Source organism: Acanthopagrus latus, chromosome 14 (genome assembly GCF_904848185.1).
Source record: "Acanthopagrus latus isolate v.2019 chromosome 14, fAcaLat1.1, whole genome shotgun sequence".
Classification (NCBI taxonomy): domain Eukaryota; kingdom Metazoa; phylum Chordata; class Actinopteri; order Spariformes; family Sparidae; genus Acanthopagrus; species Acanthopagrus latus.
The window spans coordinates 19,864,639-19,884,506 of NC_051052.1; the positions used below are offsets into that span (position 1 = coordinate 19,864,639).

At 43.2% G+C, this 19,868-nt stretch overlaps 1 protein-coding gene across 2 annotated transcripts in view; it reads left to right on the plus strand.

Moving 5' to 3' along the window:
- Positions 1-19,868, plus strand: part of plxnb2a (plexin b2a) — a 153,195-nt gene that overhangs the window by 9,548 nt on the left and 123,779 nt on the right. Inside the window, exon 2 of one of the 2 annotated variants that reach the window (XM_037121160.1) lies at positions 5,069-5,435. The exons of the other annotated variant lie outside the window; for it this stretch is intronic. The gene's annotated coding sequence lies outside the window, so the exon portion shown is untranslated. The remainder of the gene's footprint in view (positions 1-5,068; positions 5,436-19,868) is intronic. 2 annotated transcript variants of the gene reach the window in all.

Consider the following 19,868-nt stretch of genomic DNA (forward strand, 5'->3'; position numbering starts at 1 on the left):
AGCTTCCCTGCATGTTTTATAATCAGCTTTCCAAAAAAAACCTTCCCCCCTCCCGTTATTCATTATCCGGAGAGACGGTTGTACTTCAGACGAGCAAAGGTTTGTGATCTGAAGTGACATTTGAGCTGCTAATTAACTATCTTTCTGGCAGCGTGCAGATATATTTCATCTTTTCTAATGTTTTTTATGGATTGTTTAAAGTGCTGTAACTTTGCTTTAATGTACAAATAAAGCGTGTAACGTTTCTGCAAATCCATGATTTGGTTTATCTTTCGATTTAAATTCTCGTTTTGTTTCTCAGCACTGAGGATTTTTGTTTTTGGTGGTCTACCGTGTCCTGATTTGTAAAATAAACTAACTATATATTTGGTTTTAAGTCCTGACATCTGTCCTTTTTACACTTTGAAATCCTTGACATCTTGGTGATCCATCTCAACTAGACGTATTTTGGGAGAGGTTCCTCATTTAAAAGCAGCCTCAGCGTCCCTGCATGTTTTATAATCAGCTTTCCAAACTTAAAAAAAAAAAAAAAACCCCTTCCACCCCCCTCGAGCTCCACCATCAGCCAAACACCCTGAGGACAAAGTATAAAGTCATTATGAGCCGAGGTTGCTGCTGCTTATGTCGGTGTTGCATCACTGCGGCGTTGCTTCGGCGTTGGCTCGGCTTTACATTGCGTCTAAAAGCAGCTGAGATAAAAAAAAAGAAGGAAAAAAAAAGAAGGCGAAGCATCCGAGCTAACAGAATAAAGAAAGTTCATTCGTCAGGCGCATCGCTGAGTAATGAAGCTGCTGCTGGAGCACAATAAGTCGAGAGGCAACACGAACACCACTCGCTTTATCTCCCGGTGCAGTGAGTCAAACTCCTGCAGACGCTTTTCACCCCTGAGTTGATAGATTTATTGAACAAGGTCAGTTTTGGGTCACAAAGACCTTTCTGAAGACACGTCTCTTCTCTTTTAACTGGCATATGAGTTGTGAAGCTCTTCACAACACATTCCTTAAATTAATGTGCAGATTAACAGATAAATTAGGTTTTATACGTGGATAGATTTGCGAATTTCCTTTATCATGTATCTGTGAATCATTAGAGTAACTGCACTGTGGCTGCCATTAGCTATTAGCTCAGTTAGCTGTGCAGCTAGCGGTCCAGACTGGGAGCTCAGACTCGTAGGATAATAAGGCTAGCTGGTTAGCATGCTAACAACAGCAGATAATCTCTGTAAAATACACTCGGTCGTAACATGAGAACTTATTTCTTTACGTTCTTTTGATAATGTTTCACCTTTAAGTCACCGTAAATTTAATGTTCTTTGGGTTTGAGAATGTTAATGTGACAAAACAAAACATTTAAAAAAACGTTTAAAATCTCCTGTCAGGGTGCATGTAGTTCTATATTGCGGTATTTGTGTATTTTGTGATATATTCGTGTATATTTTGGTGTTTCGTGGCTCATCCAGTAAATGGAAGATGAATCCTGAAGTTTGCTGCTCATTGAAAAGACGTTTTGTTCTAAGCTCTGCAGTGGCGGGTCAACGTTCACCATCCTGCCGGTTTCAGGTCGTCTCGGCTCCCGGCTGACACGTGGTCGCACTTATCGCACGGTTATCTGTGTGTGTGCATCTGGTTTTAGGTTTGTGTTTGTCCATTAGCAACGGAGCATGTGTGTGATCCATGTTTGGGCTTCCACAGAGCGTCCGAAGGTTGTGTTTGCAGTAGGAGCAGCAGCAGGTGTGTGTGTGTGTGTGTGTGTGTGTGTGTGTGTGTGTTCGTGACCACCTTGTTTGTTCAGATAGGTGAAGCAGATAAAGGTAAAGCCATGAAGCTTCCTGCCCTCCACACTTCACTTTCTCTTTGAACTGAGCTCTTATTTCCACACAGTTTTTTTCTTCAGATTAATGACTTGTTAAACTTCGCCCGTAGTGTCGGAATTTACTGATATATTCTACCGGTTCTGATCCAGGTTCTGATTAAGTCAGCGGCTGGTATACACTGCTGGTTATTTAACACACGGCAGCAATCTAACACAACATCCCTGCAACAAATCATGTTTTTATGAAGGTTATAATGCTGTTTTACTGGAGATGTGTTGATTCAACAGCTGTAACTCAACAGCATCACAGATTACATCCTGCAGAATGATTATTAAGTTTGATTTAAGACTTATTTTAATCAATTTCAACAAACAAACCTTCATTAAGCCGTAGTTCTTGCATTGATTTAATGTAACTGGAGCTAATAAACCAACTTGAATTCACAGTTGTTACGATTCTTTTACACCAGTGGACGTTTCTCTCCATGTGAAATAACTTTGGCGTTGACATTTGTCGCTACTTCCTGAAAATATTCCTGGTCATGGGGCTGGTTTTCTGAAGATGTCAGCACATTGGATGGTGTGTCAGGTTGTGGTTGAATCTTTAAAAAACTTCAGTCGCACAAACAAAACAAAAAGATTTAGAGGCTACGATCAGCTGCTGATGCTAACGTTGCGCCCAGTTCCGATGCTAACACACGTGCTCACAGAGGGCTAGCTGGTTAGCATTAGCAGCGATAACCGCCCACATCTCCCTTTTAAAATACCAGTGAAATCCATGTTTGATATATTTTTGGGAACTTCCCCTTTTCTTGTTTCCATTTCTGTCCTCTGGTTTCAGTTTCTCTCCACATCTGTCACCTTCCTCGAGTTCCCGCATGAGCTGACTCACTCGGCTTCCTCCTCCCCTCGCTCAGCTCTTTATCCTCGCCGTCGCTCAGGCCTCGGCCACATTGTTCTCTATCTGAGTTTTTGTCATTCCTGTCAAGAGTGTGACTCGCTGGCTGACAGGTCCTCCCCCCGACCGACCGACCGACCGACTGCCTGCTGGGCTTCACAGCTCACAGTCCTCGCAGCCTTTCACTCTGCTTCAAGTTCACGAGTCTGAAGAAAACAATACGACTGTAGTTTAAATTTAAAAACGTTTTTAAGGTGAGTAGACGCTGCCAAGTTGTTTGCTTGTCATGTTGAGGCTGCCGTCTTAAATGACCGATCGTACACTCGAGGTTTACTTTAATGTGTCGTCCTCTGTGGCTCCTGAAGCCTGATGAAGTGCATCTGTGTGCATTTGAGTTGCATTATGGGAAATAATGGCTCCATTGTTGTCAGAGCTCGTCCCTCACTGTTCCTGCTTTTCAAATCTGTCTCTCGTGAGTGTTTTTTTTTAAATTACCAGATGTGCACCAACGAACGCCTTTGAAAACAGGTGAATGAACTTGAAAGTCTTCATGTTAGTGAAGTTTCTTTTGTTTTTGTCGGCGTCACCGAACAAAGATGGATCCTGATGTGTTTTATGATTATGATTTTCCCTCAGTACCAAACTAAATGAGTTACGACCGCAGGCTGCAGGTTTTCTCCTGCTGGAAACAGAAAATAACGAGTCAGTTTTGAAAAGAAAGTTGTCCTGGATGGCTCCTAAAGCTTTCTACCTTGAACTGGGCCTTTCAGTTGCATTATGGGAAATAATGGACCCAGCGTTTTCAGAGTTCATCCCATATTTGTCTTCTTTTCAAAGCTCATCTCATCGCCAGCGTTGCCTTCAGAACAGGAACACTTCTGCCAAAATTCAATTTGTCTCCATCTCGGTGAAGTTTCTCTTGTTTGTGTCATCAAACAAAGACGGATCGCAACATTTTTTTTTATATATATATATATATTAAAAAAAAAAAAAAGCAGATTATGATTTTGAAGGATTAAATGAGTTCTGACCACAGCTTTTCTCCAGGCTGAAAAAGAAAATAAGCACGACTCTGTTTTGTAAAGAAAATCGTCCTCGACGGCTTCTAAAGCTTTAATAGTACCTTGAACTGTGCCTTTCAGTTGCATTATGGGAAATGTTGGACACAGTGTGGGCTCAACCGGTACTGAGAACTGAAAGTCTGAATATTTCATATTCTGCCTCCTTTGACATTGACTTTTTCTTTTTTCTTTTATGTTTGTAGAAGTGAACTGAACGCCTTAAAAATCAAGAAAACTTGAGCAGAATGAGTCTCTTTCTCTCCAAACAACCACGGAACAAAACAGATTTTTGTTTTCGCGGCAGGTTTAGATTTCGTGGAGTGAATGAGTGAATTATCACGACTCAGTTTGTCCTCGGCGGCTCCTCAAGCTTGAAGTATCCTGATCTGTGCTTTTGAGCTTGCGTTATTAGAAATGTAGGATCCCGTGTTTTTGGAGCCAATTTCTTCAGACTGATCATCAACAAGTTCCCCAAATTCATGGAATCACCAGCGTACGCCTTCAGAACAATAAAACTGCCAAAACAGTGAATTGATTTATTGCTTTCTCAGTGAAGTTTCTCTTGTTTTTCCCATCAAACAAAGACGGATTGCAGCATATTTTACGTTAGCAGCAGATTGATTTTCATTTTCGGCCAGATAATGAAGAAAAAACGATGCTGACAGACGTTCAGACTTTCTCCAGAGACGAACTGGATCAAAACAGTCGAGACAAAATCCACATTTTTGCCAGTTCAGTGCTGGATATTGATTTTATTTGTGGGTGATGACACCGATCCTCCCTGTCATGAACAGTCCAAACATATTTTAGGCAAATGTTTAGAAACTGGAGCTCATTGAGTCCATTTCCAGAAATAACTGATCAAATAAATATTCTCAAACAAACATTTTGTCTCCTGCGACAGAAAATCAAAACAAGCATTTTGAAGACGTCACATCGGGCTGATGGAGCTTCTGTTCCACTCGCTGACATTTTATCAGTTAATTAATCAAGAAAGTACATTTGTAGATTATTTGGCAGAAGCTGGAAACACAAACCAGAGTCCTCGTCCACACAGGACCTTTTGTCTGGACCCGAGCTCGACTGTAATCCTATCGGAGCACTTTCAGTTTCGTAACTTCAGTGGGAATTTCTGAGCTGATGGAAAGCTGGAATGTGGATGTGATCTTTGGCTCCGGGAGTTTCCACTGTTTTATTTCGGTCTGCTGGCAGTCAGTGGCTTCGAGGGAGCGTCGCTGTGATTAAACGCAGGACGAGTGTTTCTGAGCATCTTTCTGCTCGTGTTTTTTATTGACAGAATCAGATTCTTCTTCGTGCTCGCTGGAAGTCGTGTCAGAAAGCTCTCCTCCTCTTCTGATTGCAAAAGGGTGCGCGGAGGTCATCAGACTGACAGAGTGGAGGCTGTTTAGACTCGAGTGGTCTCTCTGTGTGGGCTGTAATTAAAACCACTCGTCGTCTACCGTGGAGCCGCTTTCACGCCGGCGGTGTCGAGTCCGCAGCGATGCCGTCTGTCGGGAGGAAACGGTCCTGGAACATAAAGGTTGATGGATGTGACGTGTCGTTTAATGCCTGCGAACACCTGGTGTGAACAGCTCGGGAGGATAAACCTGCAGGAACACTTCGTTTGACCTCCTGTTGGCAAACGCAAGCTTCATGTCCAGCAGGTATGGAGCAACAAGGTGTTTCTTCTGGTTTCTGTCTCTAACTGTGTCTGTTAGAAGCTTTTATTTGTTCGTGTGCATGAACCAAAATAATAAAAATGTGTGTTGGAATCCGAAACAATCAGCTGATTATCACTGTTCAGCTCCAACAAGCTGCAGATCCAGGTGTTAATTAACTGTAAGTTCATCACGAACAGTGGAGCTCACACTGGCACCTTCTTTCACATGTTTTATTAATCAAATAATAAAGCAAGAGGAAGATTATAAGAGTATAGATGCTTTAAGATACAAGAACCACAATCTGACCCTGAACCTTAATGTCAACCTTTCCTTGACTTAAGGAAGGAAGGAAAGAAAAGGAAAGGAAAGGAAAGTAAGAGAAGGAAGGAAGGAAAGAGAGGGAAATTAAAGCAACGGAAGTAAAGAAAAGAGAAAGAAAGAGAGGGACAGTGGCGACCAACCGTCCAAAACCCAAAGACTCTTTATTTACTGTCAGAAATGTCAAAGAAAAGCAGAAAATCTTCACATTTAAGAATCTGGAACCAACAAATGTTTGACTTTTATACTTACAACTATATTCGCGCACTCAAGTTTTTTTTCATCCACCGCGCCGCCATTTTTCAGATTTCCTCGCTCACTTTGCAGAAGCTTCTCCGCACATTCGAGGCGAGAAGCGTCTTGAAGAAGTTCCGTTTTGTGGGAATTTTTTTTTACAGATTAATCTGCGTCACTGGCGACGTCGCGTCATCGGAGTGTGATCACACCTCCGAGCCGCGGCGGGCTGTTTGCTGAGGTGTGTGTTTGTGATAATCTTAGTGTGAAGGACACAACCACAGCACTGCAGAGTGTGTGTGTGTGTGTGTGTGTGTGTGTGGTTTAGGTGGGTGGGTGCTCACATGTGGTCGGAGGTGATATGTCTCCTGGTGACCTGTGTTTTTTAGCTCCGTCCCACCCAATGAAAATGCAGTTTCTCGAGGATGTGTGTGTTCTCACGGCTGCTCTCGTCTCCACCACAGGAAACCCAAAACCACAATCCTCTCTTCCAATATTTTGTCTTGTCTTTCTCTCAACATTTTCATGTTTATTAATTCCAGAACTTTCCCACATGTCTCTCTGGATTCTCGGCGTCTTTGCCTTTTTTTTTTTTTTTTTTTCCACATTGTCTAAATTCTCCGTTTTGATTTTGCTCTACACCCTGTAGTGTCAGGGTAGAAATAGTCTCCACATGACTTCGTATGAACCCCACCGCCCCGTCCATTAAGTGTTTTCACTGCTCGCAGTTCTTATCATGCAATCAACATGCCTCGGCTCACGCCGCGATGGTAATCACAAACACACATGCACACGCACGGCTGATTACAGATGAAGCATGCGTGATTTAAAGTGGCAATCAGGAAGTTTCTTATTCTTTTACTTCTCCTTCCTTCAGCGGAGAACCTGTGGAGTTGGTGAAGAGTTTTGAAATTGGAAGGAGAAGACGTCTGATTTTGGGAGCCAAGTTCCTTCTTACAGAAACCATGACCTGGTTATTCAGCGTAGTCCACAGGCCTGGTTGTGAGCAGTTTCATGTCAGAGCTGTTTCCTCCACGAAGAAGGAAGCGTGCATCTACTTACTAAGGTAGATAGTGTTACATCAAACGCCGGCCTCTCCGTCAGTGAGCGTGCAGCTTCCTCCTGATGCGGTCGACAGGTGTAGGTGTGCAGAAAGGAAGTAGCTCCTGCATGAAACTGCTTCCTGCCTGTGAGTCTTTAGCAGCAACGAGTAGCCGGTTAATCACAAAAAACACCATTTGCTGCTTTTCTTTGTCATTTATGGTGATAAACAAAGAGTCTGTATGTTTTGAACGGTCAAAAGAAGCAACTTAAAGTTTTCACTTTTAGGCTTTGGTGGATTGTGACGAGCATTTTTCGCATTTTAAAGACTAAATTAATCGATTAATAACAGAAATAATGTTAATAACTAACAACAGTGTTAGTTGCAGCCAGATTTAATCGCAGAGAAAATCATGATATCATACGATTCACGATCGGTCGCCCACGATAACGGTAATATTGCGATATAGCGATTCCATTGAAACACAGTCATCTAATGATACATCATGATATCTAACTGAATACAAAATACCACAAATTTGAGATTAATTAATGTATAGAAACAATAGAAAGTATCGACATTTGGCGCCAGCGTATCAATAATTGTATCTCATATCGGAAATATCACGATATATCGCTGTATCGTTTTTTTTTTGTCAGAACAAAATAAATGACATTTTATGCATTTTCCTGCACTGACTCACATCATTTTAGTCCCGTTTGGAGCAAACTGCGACTGTCACCTGTCTCAGTGGTGGCGTGTTGTCACGGTAACCTGGACAAATGTTCACGTTTCCTCTCAGAATGATTTGTAAAAGTTATCGTGTTTCTTTATCTTCTCATCGAGCGTCCTCATCCTCAGTCCTAATCAGCAAAAGTGATGATGATGCTAAACCTCAGCGTGCTAGCAGTATAACATTAGCATTCAGCCTAAATACAGCTCAGCAGAGCTCTTAGTCCTGTTTTTTTTTTCCCCTGTCGAATGTTTTATTCACAGCGTCTCTGTTTGTCTTGATTCAGTTTTATTGCACAGTCGGGCTGCGACTGGATGTAACACGTCAACGTCGACGTTAACAGCGTTAAAACGCTGAAGGATCGGGAGGTAACTCCGGGTCGAGGAGGCCCGAATGGCTGATGTCTGTTGAAGGTCTCGGTAATGTTTGTCAAGTGCTTCCCATTTGGCTGCAGGAGGGGAGAGAAAGAGAGAGAGACACACACACACACACACACACACACACACACACACACACACACACACACACACACACACACACACACACACACACACACACACACACACACACACACACACTCTAATCAGTGACAGTCAGTACTTTCCACTGGATGTGACATGGCGTTACCCATGAATAAACCAGTTTAACAGAGTTGCTGCTGCTGTTGACACACTGTGAGGTGTGAGTCGATGTGGTGTGTGTGTGTGTGTGTGTGTGTGTGTGTGTGTGTGTGTGTGTGTGTGTGTGTGTGTGTGTGTGTGTGTGTGTGGTCCGACACCATTAAGCAGCTGGGTGAGCATCTGTTCAACTCTGCAGCTCCTTGGAGTTTTCCTTTAAAATGTTTTTCCTCTCCTCTCTCCTCTCCACCGTCCTCTGCTTTCCATCCCGTCTTAACTCAGACCAAACACTCGACCTCCCCCGGCGTCTCACACGCCGGCTGTCCGTCTTAAAGCTGCTTTTAAACAAGTAAAGCCTGGTGACTGTGCGTCCTTCAGAATCTAGATAATCAGTTATGCCCTCTGCCACCACAAGGATTACTTCTGAGGCTCAGAAAGTCTGTATATTTAAAGTGGAAACAGGCAGCTTCTCCCCGAGCGTTTCCGAGTGGTGCCGTTGTTTCCTCAGAGTCGCAAAACACGAGTTTATTTATTCATTTGTTCTGTAATCAAGATGTGAAAATAGACAGAAACTGGCTCACCAGGCAGATATCATCTACCCGGGAGAGTTTGTGCTGGTTGCAGACAGAATAACAACAAATATGAGCGATGGTGTCTGTGTTCTGTGTCCATTACTTTGTCTTATCAACATTTGTTTCAGTAAAGCTGAATACGTGACGTTCGCCTGTTTATGTGAAACCAGCTGACCACAGTTATTATCAGCTTTAGGGATGTTTTTATAGCAAATATTGCTGCAACACGTCCATCAAACTGCTCATTTCAGCCTGAACATGAAGATATTCAGTTTGCGATCTCATGAGACAAAGAAAGGCACAAAGAAATCTTCACAACTGCGAAGCTGGAACTATCAAATATTCCAGATTTGTGCCTAGATTTGTGTTAGCAGAGTGTGCTAACATGTTAGCTTCATGAGGCGTGTTTTCAGCACACTGTTGAGTTCTAACCTCAGAGAATCAACGAGTGCAGCTTTGGTTTGTTTTGTCTCTCAGTGCATTTGAACAGAACTGAATATTTCAGCTCCGGTCTGCACATTGATCTCTCTGACCTTGACTCTGGGAAAACTCCTTCTTCTTTCATGTTGAAGTTTTGGAAGACGACCTCGGACTCTGATTACTCGCAGGGAGTCTTGCGCTGAATCCATCGAGGTCACATGAAAAACCATCAAAGCCCGGTGTTTATGTATGCAAGTACTACTTACATTGTGTACTTGTACTGGGTTTTGTGTACATATCTTTATATTTAGTTTGAAAGTGGTGGTTACAGTTGGACTTGTTGTGCTCTGTGTGTTCACTTCCTGTCTCCCGACCCGGCCTGATTTGGCTCCCCGCCGTCCTCTGTTTCTTTTCTTTCTGATCTCCTTCCTGGCCTCGTCCTTCCTTTCTTTCTTTCTTTCTTTCCCCTCTCTCCTCAGATTTTCTTCCTAGAAAGCGGCTCACACAGTGCAAGTTTAAAAGAATAGCTTTGGCTTTTACCTAACTGAGCTGCAGACAGAAGCAGGTCTTTACAAGAGAGGCTGTTATTACTGACGTTTTTGTGGGTCAGCGGTGATTTTGCAGCCTTCCTGTGTTTTAATTTGCTCCAGTTTACTGTGTTAATTTGCTGTTGCTGCTGTTTGCTGTTCAGATGAACTCAGCAATTCCTGCAGATGTTTTGCATTAAAAGCCATCCAGTGGTTTAAGAGGCATTATCCTTACCCTCCCCCTGGAAGGCTTTTATTGTGAAACAACCGCAGGAAGAGAGCCAGAGAGCAATAAGTATTGTTGTTTTAATTAAAAACTGCCATATATATATATATATATATATATATATATATATATATATATATATATATATATATATATTATTGTTATTAGGTTGAGTTAAAGGTTATGAACCAATTCTATATAATTGGCACTTCATGCTAACACATAATGGGAATTGCCATTATGAATGTGCTAATGGAAACTAGCTTAATGTAGCAGTTTACTCTGAAATAAAACTCAGAAACTTTCAGTATCGCACAGCTGTCACGTCATCTTCAAGCTTTTATTTTGAAATTATAATGCACATGGCACTGTTGTGGCAGCGGATGCAACTCACGTTGATGTTTGGGAGGATTACTTACAGGTTATTTGGTGACACAGCGGTTTAACATGCAGACATGGAGGATCTAGTCGCCAGTTAAAGCGCAAGAAAATGGCGAACAAAGGGATCAAATGAGGCAGCTCGGATGGACTCGCTGAGTGGAAGAGCGACGATAATATCATATATCACAATATTTCACCATGGCAATATTGTGATATAATTTGGAAAATGTCTAGAGACGATCAACAGACTGGAAATGATGATTAAACTCTTTATTTATGATCCAAACTAACAAAATGCACAAATCAATCATAATGATTAGTACTGAAGGGAGAAGATACATACTCTAATCTGTGAACCAGAACCAGAACCATCCAGCTCTCTCTGGTGTGCATATGTCCGTCTTTTTTATTACCCGTGTTGCTTTTTTTTTGTTTTTTCTGTTTTGGTTCGTCCGTCTCTGTGAAATCCTGAGAGCTGTTGCCATTTACAGTCGCATTGTTACATCTAAATGAAACCAAATGTCAGATTTTTTTTTCCCCGAACACGCGCTCACACAGCACATAATGTACACCACGCTGCATCGCGCTGGCTCGGCCCGGCTCTACATCCGCAGTTTAGTCTCACTGATTGTCTGTGTGTGTGTGTGTGTGTGTTGGGTCGTTGTGGGATCTCAGCTTTGATTACCAGCCGTACAGAAACAGACAGGAAGGCTGTGGGAAGGTCAGGACATTCAGCTCCGATCCAGCTGTGTGCGGCTAATTACATGCATCTCATTTCTTGTCTTTTGTCCTGCTGTCTTGTCGCTGTGCATCAGGCTCCATCTGAATGTTGTTAGTCATCTATAATAGTGTACCAAAGTGTGTCGGGGCGTGGGATGAATAATTGGCCCAACAGTTCATTTAGATCTAAGTGATTGTGACTGGACGCACATCAGCGTCCACATCTGCGTCTGGATTGCAGCAAACCCATGAAGGACACGAAAAATGGCAGCAGGACAGAAAACTGAGCCAACGGGAAAAAGGTTCAGATGAGGTTAACATGTTTAACTTAAACCTCGGGTGAGTCATAGTTTGGGAGTTGCCTGAGAAGACGAGCTCAGGGGAAGAAATCCCCAAGTTCTCTGTTACATGATATTTATCTCACAGGGCTTTTCTGAACAAGTTTCTTCCATACAAACAAGCTTGTGATTTAGCAGAAACTCAGAGCTAACAACTAATCTGGGGAATGGCTGACAGTGAGTTAGCCTAGCTTAGCAGAAAGATAAGAACCTACAGGGAACTTCTCGCTTTTAACAACTCCAGAACTGTCAGATTTGCACGTTGTAATTCTTCGATTTAACACGTGTAGAAGTCGGGTTGTAAAATCAAGATGTTGTGGTTTTGGCAGAAGTTAGCATCTGATCTTTATCCTAGACGAACAGCAGCTGGGTCCAGTGACTAAATGCAGATTGACTTTAAGAAAGTAAGTCCATCAGAAGTCAAACATTTTGTGCCGTATTTAAATGATCTGAGTATCGTGGTCCAAAACGAGTTTAGGGTGTGACCAAGTCCATTGTGTGTGTTAATTGCTGGATAATCTGGGCTCAAAGTAAACCGTACAGCACAAAGAGGTTGTAATTATACTTTTAATTAGGCATATGTGTGTTTTGGGTGTAACGTAAAGTGACAAGTGTCAGATTTGTGCAGTAAAGATTGTTTGGAGTAAATCCCGAGCTCCATCAGAGCCATCTGAAAATATTAATTTCAGACGCCAAAAGTTTTCTCTGGAGAGTTTATCACCTCCAACTTTTAGGTTTGCTGCCTAAATGTGCCACTGTATTTGTTAAAGCGACATTAATGTGCATGGAAAAGGTTTTTAGATAACCAAAATTCAGCCTCTCTAATCAGTAAATCATATTTTACATGCTTTGTGTTACTGAATAATACATCCTTTGACTTCAGAACAGCTTTTTGTTTGAGTTTCTGCTGCCTCAGGATAACAATCTGCCATCAATGTGCCTGACAGCACCTCATTTCAAGACAAACACATTTGCTGTTTACTCAAAGTGGACGCTGGGCGGGAAAATGCCAATTGTGTCCTTCTGAAACTAGCAATGACCCTTGTGCTACCACTTTACTCCAGGCCTTAGATGGAGCCCTTTTATCTTGTTACAGCTTCAAAACATCTTGTTAGACTAGACTTGCTAAACTATCAGTCAGACTCTTGACTTAAATTGAGCGTATCAGTCAAGTAAAATACTTGCAGACATCACAGCTCCGTCCAGCCAGTCCCACTGAATGATCTGCTGTTTCCGTCTGAAGTTATTTTTACCCCCATTACCGCTCAGCGCAAGTCGTTAAGTTAACAGTCGATCAGTCGAATATCTTTTGCAACAGATGGTCGGCTGCACGGGAAAAAAGTTGTTTCTATTCCTGTCACGTGTTTTGTTTATCATCAGAAGCTGATCTGAGTCCAGCTGTTATTTCCTGTTGTGTGTTGTTGTGATTCCTCAGATCAGTGGGTATTTCCTGGAGCTGTTCTCCTCCTCCTCCTCCTCCTCCTCCTCCTCCTCCTCCTCCTCCTCCTCCTCTTCCTCCTCTCTTCATTTCTGCCTCTCACACTCTGTCCTCCCTCTCGCAGTATTAAATGTGTGTGTGTGTGTGTGTGTGTGTTATAGTAAATTCCTGCTCCAGTTATGAGGTGATTAGTCATATGGTATCAGTTTATTTTGCCAGTAATGGAAACTGCTCGCTGCCAAAAAAACGCCCCCCCTTCCCCCCCGAGCTTCCCAACTTCCTCCTCTCGCTCGGCTTTTTCTCCTCTTTATTTTTATTTTTCCTCTTTAATTTCCTCCCTCCTCCTCTTTCATCCACCCCTTGCTCTCATTTTATTGCCTCGCCTTCCTCCTCTCACCTTCCCCTCTTCCTCCTCCTTATTGCATTGTTCTCATTCCTCCTTTAATCTTCCACACCCTCCACTGTCTCATCACTTTTTCCAATCTTTACGTGGCTCCTTCCCTCTTTCTCTGCACTTCCTTCCTTCCCTCCCTCTGCCATCATTTTCTATGTTGTCGTTTCTCCTCCCTCTCTAATGTGATTCATTTTTTTTCCCCCCCTTCTCTCATGTTTATCGAGGATGACAAACTGGCTCTGTCCCTCCCTGCTGATAAAGAAAACATGCTCTGACTCGGGAAGAAAATAAGTTGAAGACTCCAAAAAACAAGTTTAAGACTCCGTGCATCTGAGTAATAGATTACAAGCGTGAATGAGCGGGAGTTTCATTCCTGTGTCTGCTCTCATAAATATTCCACATGCATCTCGCACTCGAACAAGCTTAATGTTGTGTCAATTAGAGCGAGGGGATGTTGAGGAAGGAGATAAACACACAGAGGCGGCGGCCGGTCGACTGTTTACATTTGGTGGCTACAGGTCTGATTACGGAGGAATGTGAGGACGTCTCGGTCATGTCGGCGTTGGATAACAGAGATTCTGGGTCAAATGTCAGCCGTCGTACCAACACAGTTATCTGGAATCCTGTTGAGTCACTGAGTCAGTCCTGTTACTGTAGAAATGACTGTGTTTGTTTAGTTGAGGCAGGAGCTGAAAGTTTGTGGGTCCAAGAATGATCTTTTCCATCGACGACCGTGCAAACGGTGTGAAAGCGAAAGACTTCCTCCTCACGCCGGAGTTTCCCGGAAGCTAAATCACAGTAATACGACAGAACAAGCTCCCAGCGTCCTACAAAACTTGTAACGATGTGTTTGTCCTTGAGCTGCAGACTTCAAAGTGTGCAGAACCTGAAGTGGAGCGCAGTTGTTTTCCCCCCTCGCATCAAAGACGAGGACGTGCGATTTTACTGTACGTATGAATTAACGCGCGGAGCGTCTGGATTCTCACGGTAATGAAGCAACTTTTGGGTGAATCTGAAGCACGATCGGTGCGAAAACAACCAGAAAAGACACATTTTTCAAAGCCAGCGATGGGATTTTAAGGGTGACGAGTTCAAGGTCCGGTGAATGTTACAGTTTCTGAGATGTGAGTGATCGTCGCCTCGAGAGCGATGTCGATGGGATGCAGCATGTGTGTGTCTCCGCGGGAGGCAGATATGACATACTGAGGCTGCATCTCATTAACGAGAGTGTGTGTTCGTGTTCGTGTGTGTGTGTCTGTGTGTGTGTGTGTGCGGCAGAGAGAAGCTGCCAAACCGGAGAACATCAATGCCAACAGCACACAAACACACGCTCGCTTCAGGGTTATTTCTCAAGGACGCAGACGCTTATCGCCGTATGCTTGCGGATGATTCTGTCTCAGATCAGCGTGAAGCTGCACAGACCTCCAACATGTTGCCCCACCAGCTCCGCCCCAGCTGGAGGAAATGTCAAAGTTTTTTTGGGTTTTTTTTTTCTTCTTTATCCAGCTGATGGAAACCTCTCAAAACAGCAATCTCAGAGGTTAGATCCTGACTTTTTTTTTCCTGCTTTAGCTGAATCCCACTGGAGGAAAAAGCAAAGCGGAGCAGCAGAGATGAGTGATGGATACGGACGGAGTTTGAGGAGAATCGATTCTGAGATGCAGGGAAAAGCTATTCATGCCAACAGCTGACATTTCCTGACCATATTTGACGTCTTTTAAAAGAAGGTTTTGACATTTTGGCGTAAAGGGTTTGGGTTTTTCACTCTCTCTGCCAAGACTGACATGAGAAGATTATTCATTTATTATCTGCAGAACCAGGAAAATGTTGAAACCGCCGACAGCGACAACGAGGAAGTTTGAAGTCTCTGATTCCTCTGATGATTATAAATTACCTGTAACCTTCATATTTATATAGTTATTATCAACGCCTAACATCACATATTACCTCATCGCGATCCATCCTTCAGTCTCTAACAAGCTTTTCGTGTCATGAAACGACCAGAAATCGATGTAAATGTTCCACGCTGAAATAAATCCAGTCCTCAGAAACACATTCAGTGCTTCTGTGTGACATTTTGAATGAGATTACATGTTTTTTTTTTTTGAAGGGATTAAACTAGTTCAGCATCTATCTAGACCAAATATTGTCTACGTGCTGCTTTATTACAAAAAAAATAAAAAGAAATATTGGTATCTATCTTCAAAAACAAAAAAAAAACTCTAAATCTTTCCAATCCTGGTTCTGATTTATCCTCCCAGACTCTGATGGACGTCCAAGCGCCTCTCACGAGTTTCCATCAAATATTTGATGTGCATCCCGAGAGCTGTTAATGCCAAACTCTGCAGCGAGCACATCAGAGCCGTCATGGAGGGGAACAGTTGTGTTCAGGAGGAGGAAATTTTCAGGGCAGAAGAGAAAAGGCATGACGAAAGTGAAACAGACAGATAAGAGACGGAGCAGAGGAGTTCGTGACAGTTCAAAAGTGGGTTTTTTGATCGAAGCTGCAGCTTTTTTTTTTTTTTTTCTTTTGCTGAAATCGCTTTAAATGCCGTCATTCTGATGCCAAAACATTTTTAAGAACGTGCGAGTGCTCAGTGTCGCTCCTGACACTTTTGACAGCGTGTCAGGAGCTTCGTTCTCTTCAGGCTGGAACTTATTCTGCATCTGCGTTTGCGCCACAATGATCCATGAATGCGTCGTCGCGATTTAATACCCTTAAACCAGCGGCCCGTTTTTAGGATGTCGAGTCGTCGTTGAAGAAAGTGGATTATGAAGTTTTTCATCAGTTTGTCTTTGCTTCAGGGTCATTTGTTTAAGTTTGGTGTGTCACTCGTAAGCAGAAATGTTGGAACAAGACACAACATCCAATCAGTGACCCGGATCACAGATGATGCTCTCTCAGGTAGCTGAGTCGATCCTCAGGAGTGTTTTTAGAATTAGCTGGTTCAGTACCCGAAGCTGAGAGATGTGCAGCGCTGTCTTTGTCTTTACATGATGTCGCTGCTCGCGAACTTTGATTTGGGTTCATGTTGGATATCACGCCATGAGAGCTGGTTCTGATGGAGTATTTTCCACTCCGGCTCTTCAGGGCTTTTTGTAAATCAAGGCGTCCAAACATGTCGTGCTTTTACGTTACGTAACATTTAAAAGCAGGGTTAGTCGGAGCTGGATGGCACCATCAAAACCTGACTGAATCAATATCTTGTGTGCGGTTGGAGAGCCGTTATAAGATGTGAGTGTCCATCTTGTCGTCACTCAGCAGAGAGACGGATGAGAAGAAGCAGAGAAAAGACTTTTGTGGTGCAGTGAAGACGAGTTTTCTGATGCGGCAGAGAGAGAAACGAATGAAAAGTTGTTTTGTTTCTGTTCAGCAGATTAGATCGGAGTGTGTGTGTGTGTGTGTGTGTGTGTGTGTGTGTGTGTGTGTGTGTGTGTGTGTGTGTGTGTGTGTGTCCGGTGATTTGTAGGTGTAAAGCCTTGGCTCTGTCACTTCCATTAAACATGCTGTCCTCATCTTTGTTCTGTCCTCACCTCTCCACCTCCCGCTCACTTCTTCTTCTTCTTCTTCTTCTACTACTTTTTTTTTTTTTTTCCCTCTCCTGCCTCGTCTTCCTGGTGATGCTCATCTCTCGCTTGGCTGCTGTTGCTGAGGTTCGGACTCTCTCTCTTGCTGTGACACACACACACACACACACATACACACACACACACACACCTCAGACAGAGCGATCCACTACACTGGTCCGGAAATTGGACCCTCAACAGTCTGTATATTGGAAATGAAATTCCTTTGAAAGGCCCAGACACTAGACACACACACACAGACACACAGACACACACACACACACACCATCACACACACACACACACCATCACACTGAGTTTTGAAGACAGGAGTCTGTCGCTGCTCGCTGGTTTTAACTTTTAGAGTCTTATCTACAGACCCACTATCAGGAGTTTAAAGATGGAGCTGAGTCACAGCTCTCTCTCTCTCTCTCTCTCTCTCTCTCTCTCTCTCTCTGTCTCTCTCTCTCTCTCTGTCTCTCTCTCTCTCTCTCTGTCTCTCTCTCTCTCTCTCTCTCTCTCTCTCTCTCTCTCTCTCTCTCTCTGTCTCTCTCTCTCTGTCTCTCTCTCTCTGTCTCTCTGTCTCTCTGTCTCTCTGTCTCTCTCTGTCTCTCTCTCTCTCTGTCTCTGTCTCTCTCTCTCTCTCTCTCTCTCTCTCTCTCTCTCTGTCTCTCTCTCTCTCTGTCTCTCTCTCTCTCTCTCTGTCTCTCTCTCTCTCTCTCTGTCTCTCTCTCTCTGTCTCTCTCTCTCTGTCTCTCTCTCTCTCTCTCTCTCTGTCTCTCTCTCTCTCTCTCTCTCTCTCTCTGTCTCTCTCTCTCTCTCTCTCTGTCTCTCTCTCTCTGTCTCTCTCTCTCTGTCACTCTGTCTCTCTGTCTCTCTCTCTGTCTCTCTGTCTCTCTCTGTCTCTCTCTCTCTCTCTCTCTCTCTCTCTCTCTCTGTCTCTCTCTCTCTCTCTCTCTCTGTCTCTCTCTCTCTCTCTCTCTCTCTGTCTCTCTCTCTCTGTCTCTCTCTCTCTCTGTCTCTCTCTCTCTCTGTCTCTCTCTCTCTCTCTCTCTCTCTCTGTCTCTCTCTGTCTCTCTCTCTGTCTCTCTCTCTCTGTCTCTCTCTCTCTCTCTCTCTCTCTCTCTCTGTCTCTCTCTGTCTCTCTCTCTCTCTCTCTGTCTCTCTCTCTGTCTCTCTCTCTCTCTCTCTCTGTCTCTCTCTGTCTCTCTCTCTCTGTCTCTCTCTCTGTCTCTCTCTCTCTGTCTCTCTCTCTCTGTCTCTCTCTCTCTCTCTGTCTCTCTCTGTCTCTCTCTCTCTCTCTCTCTCTCTCTCTCTCTCTCTCTCTCTCTCTCTCTCTCTCTCTCTCTCTCTCTCTCTCTCTCTCTCTCTCTCTGTCTCTCTGTCTCTCTGTCTCTCTCTCTCTCTCTCTGTCTCTCTCTCTCTGTCTCTCTCTCTCTCTCTCTCTGTCTCTCTCTCTGTCTCTCTCTCTCTCTCTCTCTGTCTCTCTCTCTCTCTCTCTCTGTCTCTCTCTCTCTCTCTGTCTCTCTCTCTCTCTGTCTCTCTCTCTGTCTCTCTCTGTCTCTGTCTCTCTCTCTCTCTCTCTCTCTCTCTGTCTCTCTCTCTCCTGCCCTTTGTCTCTCTGACAGTCGGTGTCTCTCGCCCACAGATAAGCCACTGATGTTAATTAGAGGACGTGTCGCCTGTCAGACGGAGAAAAGAGAAGAAAAGTTCGACAGCGAGCTTCGACTGATGCTCGATCTTTAAATATCAAGACCGCGGCGGATTATTTTCAAGTCCTCGTACCAAAAACTACCATCTTGGGTCTCGTTTTTGTAGCTCTGGCAGCCATTTTTTCAGTTAAGATGACACGACCAAACCTCTGAAGTCTGTAAGTCTGATTGGACAAGAAATCAGACGAGCAGACAGATTGTAAACATCAAAATCTGGGTACTAAATCTACATTTCTCCTTTGTTTTCGCCTCACTTTACTACTGAAGCTACGTGTTTAAAGGGATCAATCTGTCTTCCATTCAGTCTTTCACTTAAATAAAGTTGGAGGTAAGATGGAGACACACAAAACAACCACAGTTCAAGTGGTTGCTTGCTGAGAAAATATACAAATGTAAGATAAATTGTTTTCTGTTGAGGAGAGTTGAGATTATGTGAATTTTCCATAATCAATATGCAGTATATCTTCTGATAACAGCGTCAAAAAGGAAGGAAATCTCTTTTCTTCAGACTTTAAAAGATAAAAGCTGGTGTTAATTATTACCAACAAATCCTCTGAGGAGCCCAGAAACAACTTTATCTGAATCCCAGTAGAGTGAGAATGATGAATTGATTAGTTGATCGGTACATGGATTGGTGACATCAGTCTTTAAACCATTTTGTTTTGTTTATTTTATTTTGTTTCCAGCTTCTTAAATCTGACATAATGAGAATAATTAAAGAGTCTTTGAGTTTTAGACAAAAGAAACAATTTTTAAGACGTGACTGAAGACGTTCGGCACAAAACAAATAATGGATTAATCAAGAAAATAATCATCAGCTGCAGCCTCGCCGAGCGCCGGCGTCTGACGTCTCATCGCCTCACATCCTTATTTTGACACTGTGTTCATTATTGTGGCTGTTTTCTCTGCTGTGATTCAGGATGAACGGCTGTAAGCTTTTATTTGTTGGTTTGCAGGTAAAAAAAAAAGAAAAGTCTAGACATCCTAAATACGGTCCTCGCTGCAGTGAGTTCAACAACACGTCGACCTGCAAATTACTAAATCGCTGCTCGCCTGGATTTGTTACGTTACGCCGTGAAGGAACTCCAGAACTCGAGCTGAAGGATCAAACGTGTCACTTACTGTAGCGACATCACTTCCTGTTTTTTTTTTGTTTTTTTAAACGATGTTTGTTTGCTGCTCGCTCCTCGACCTGTA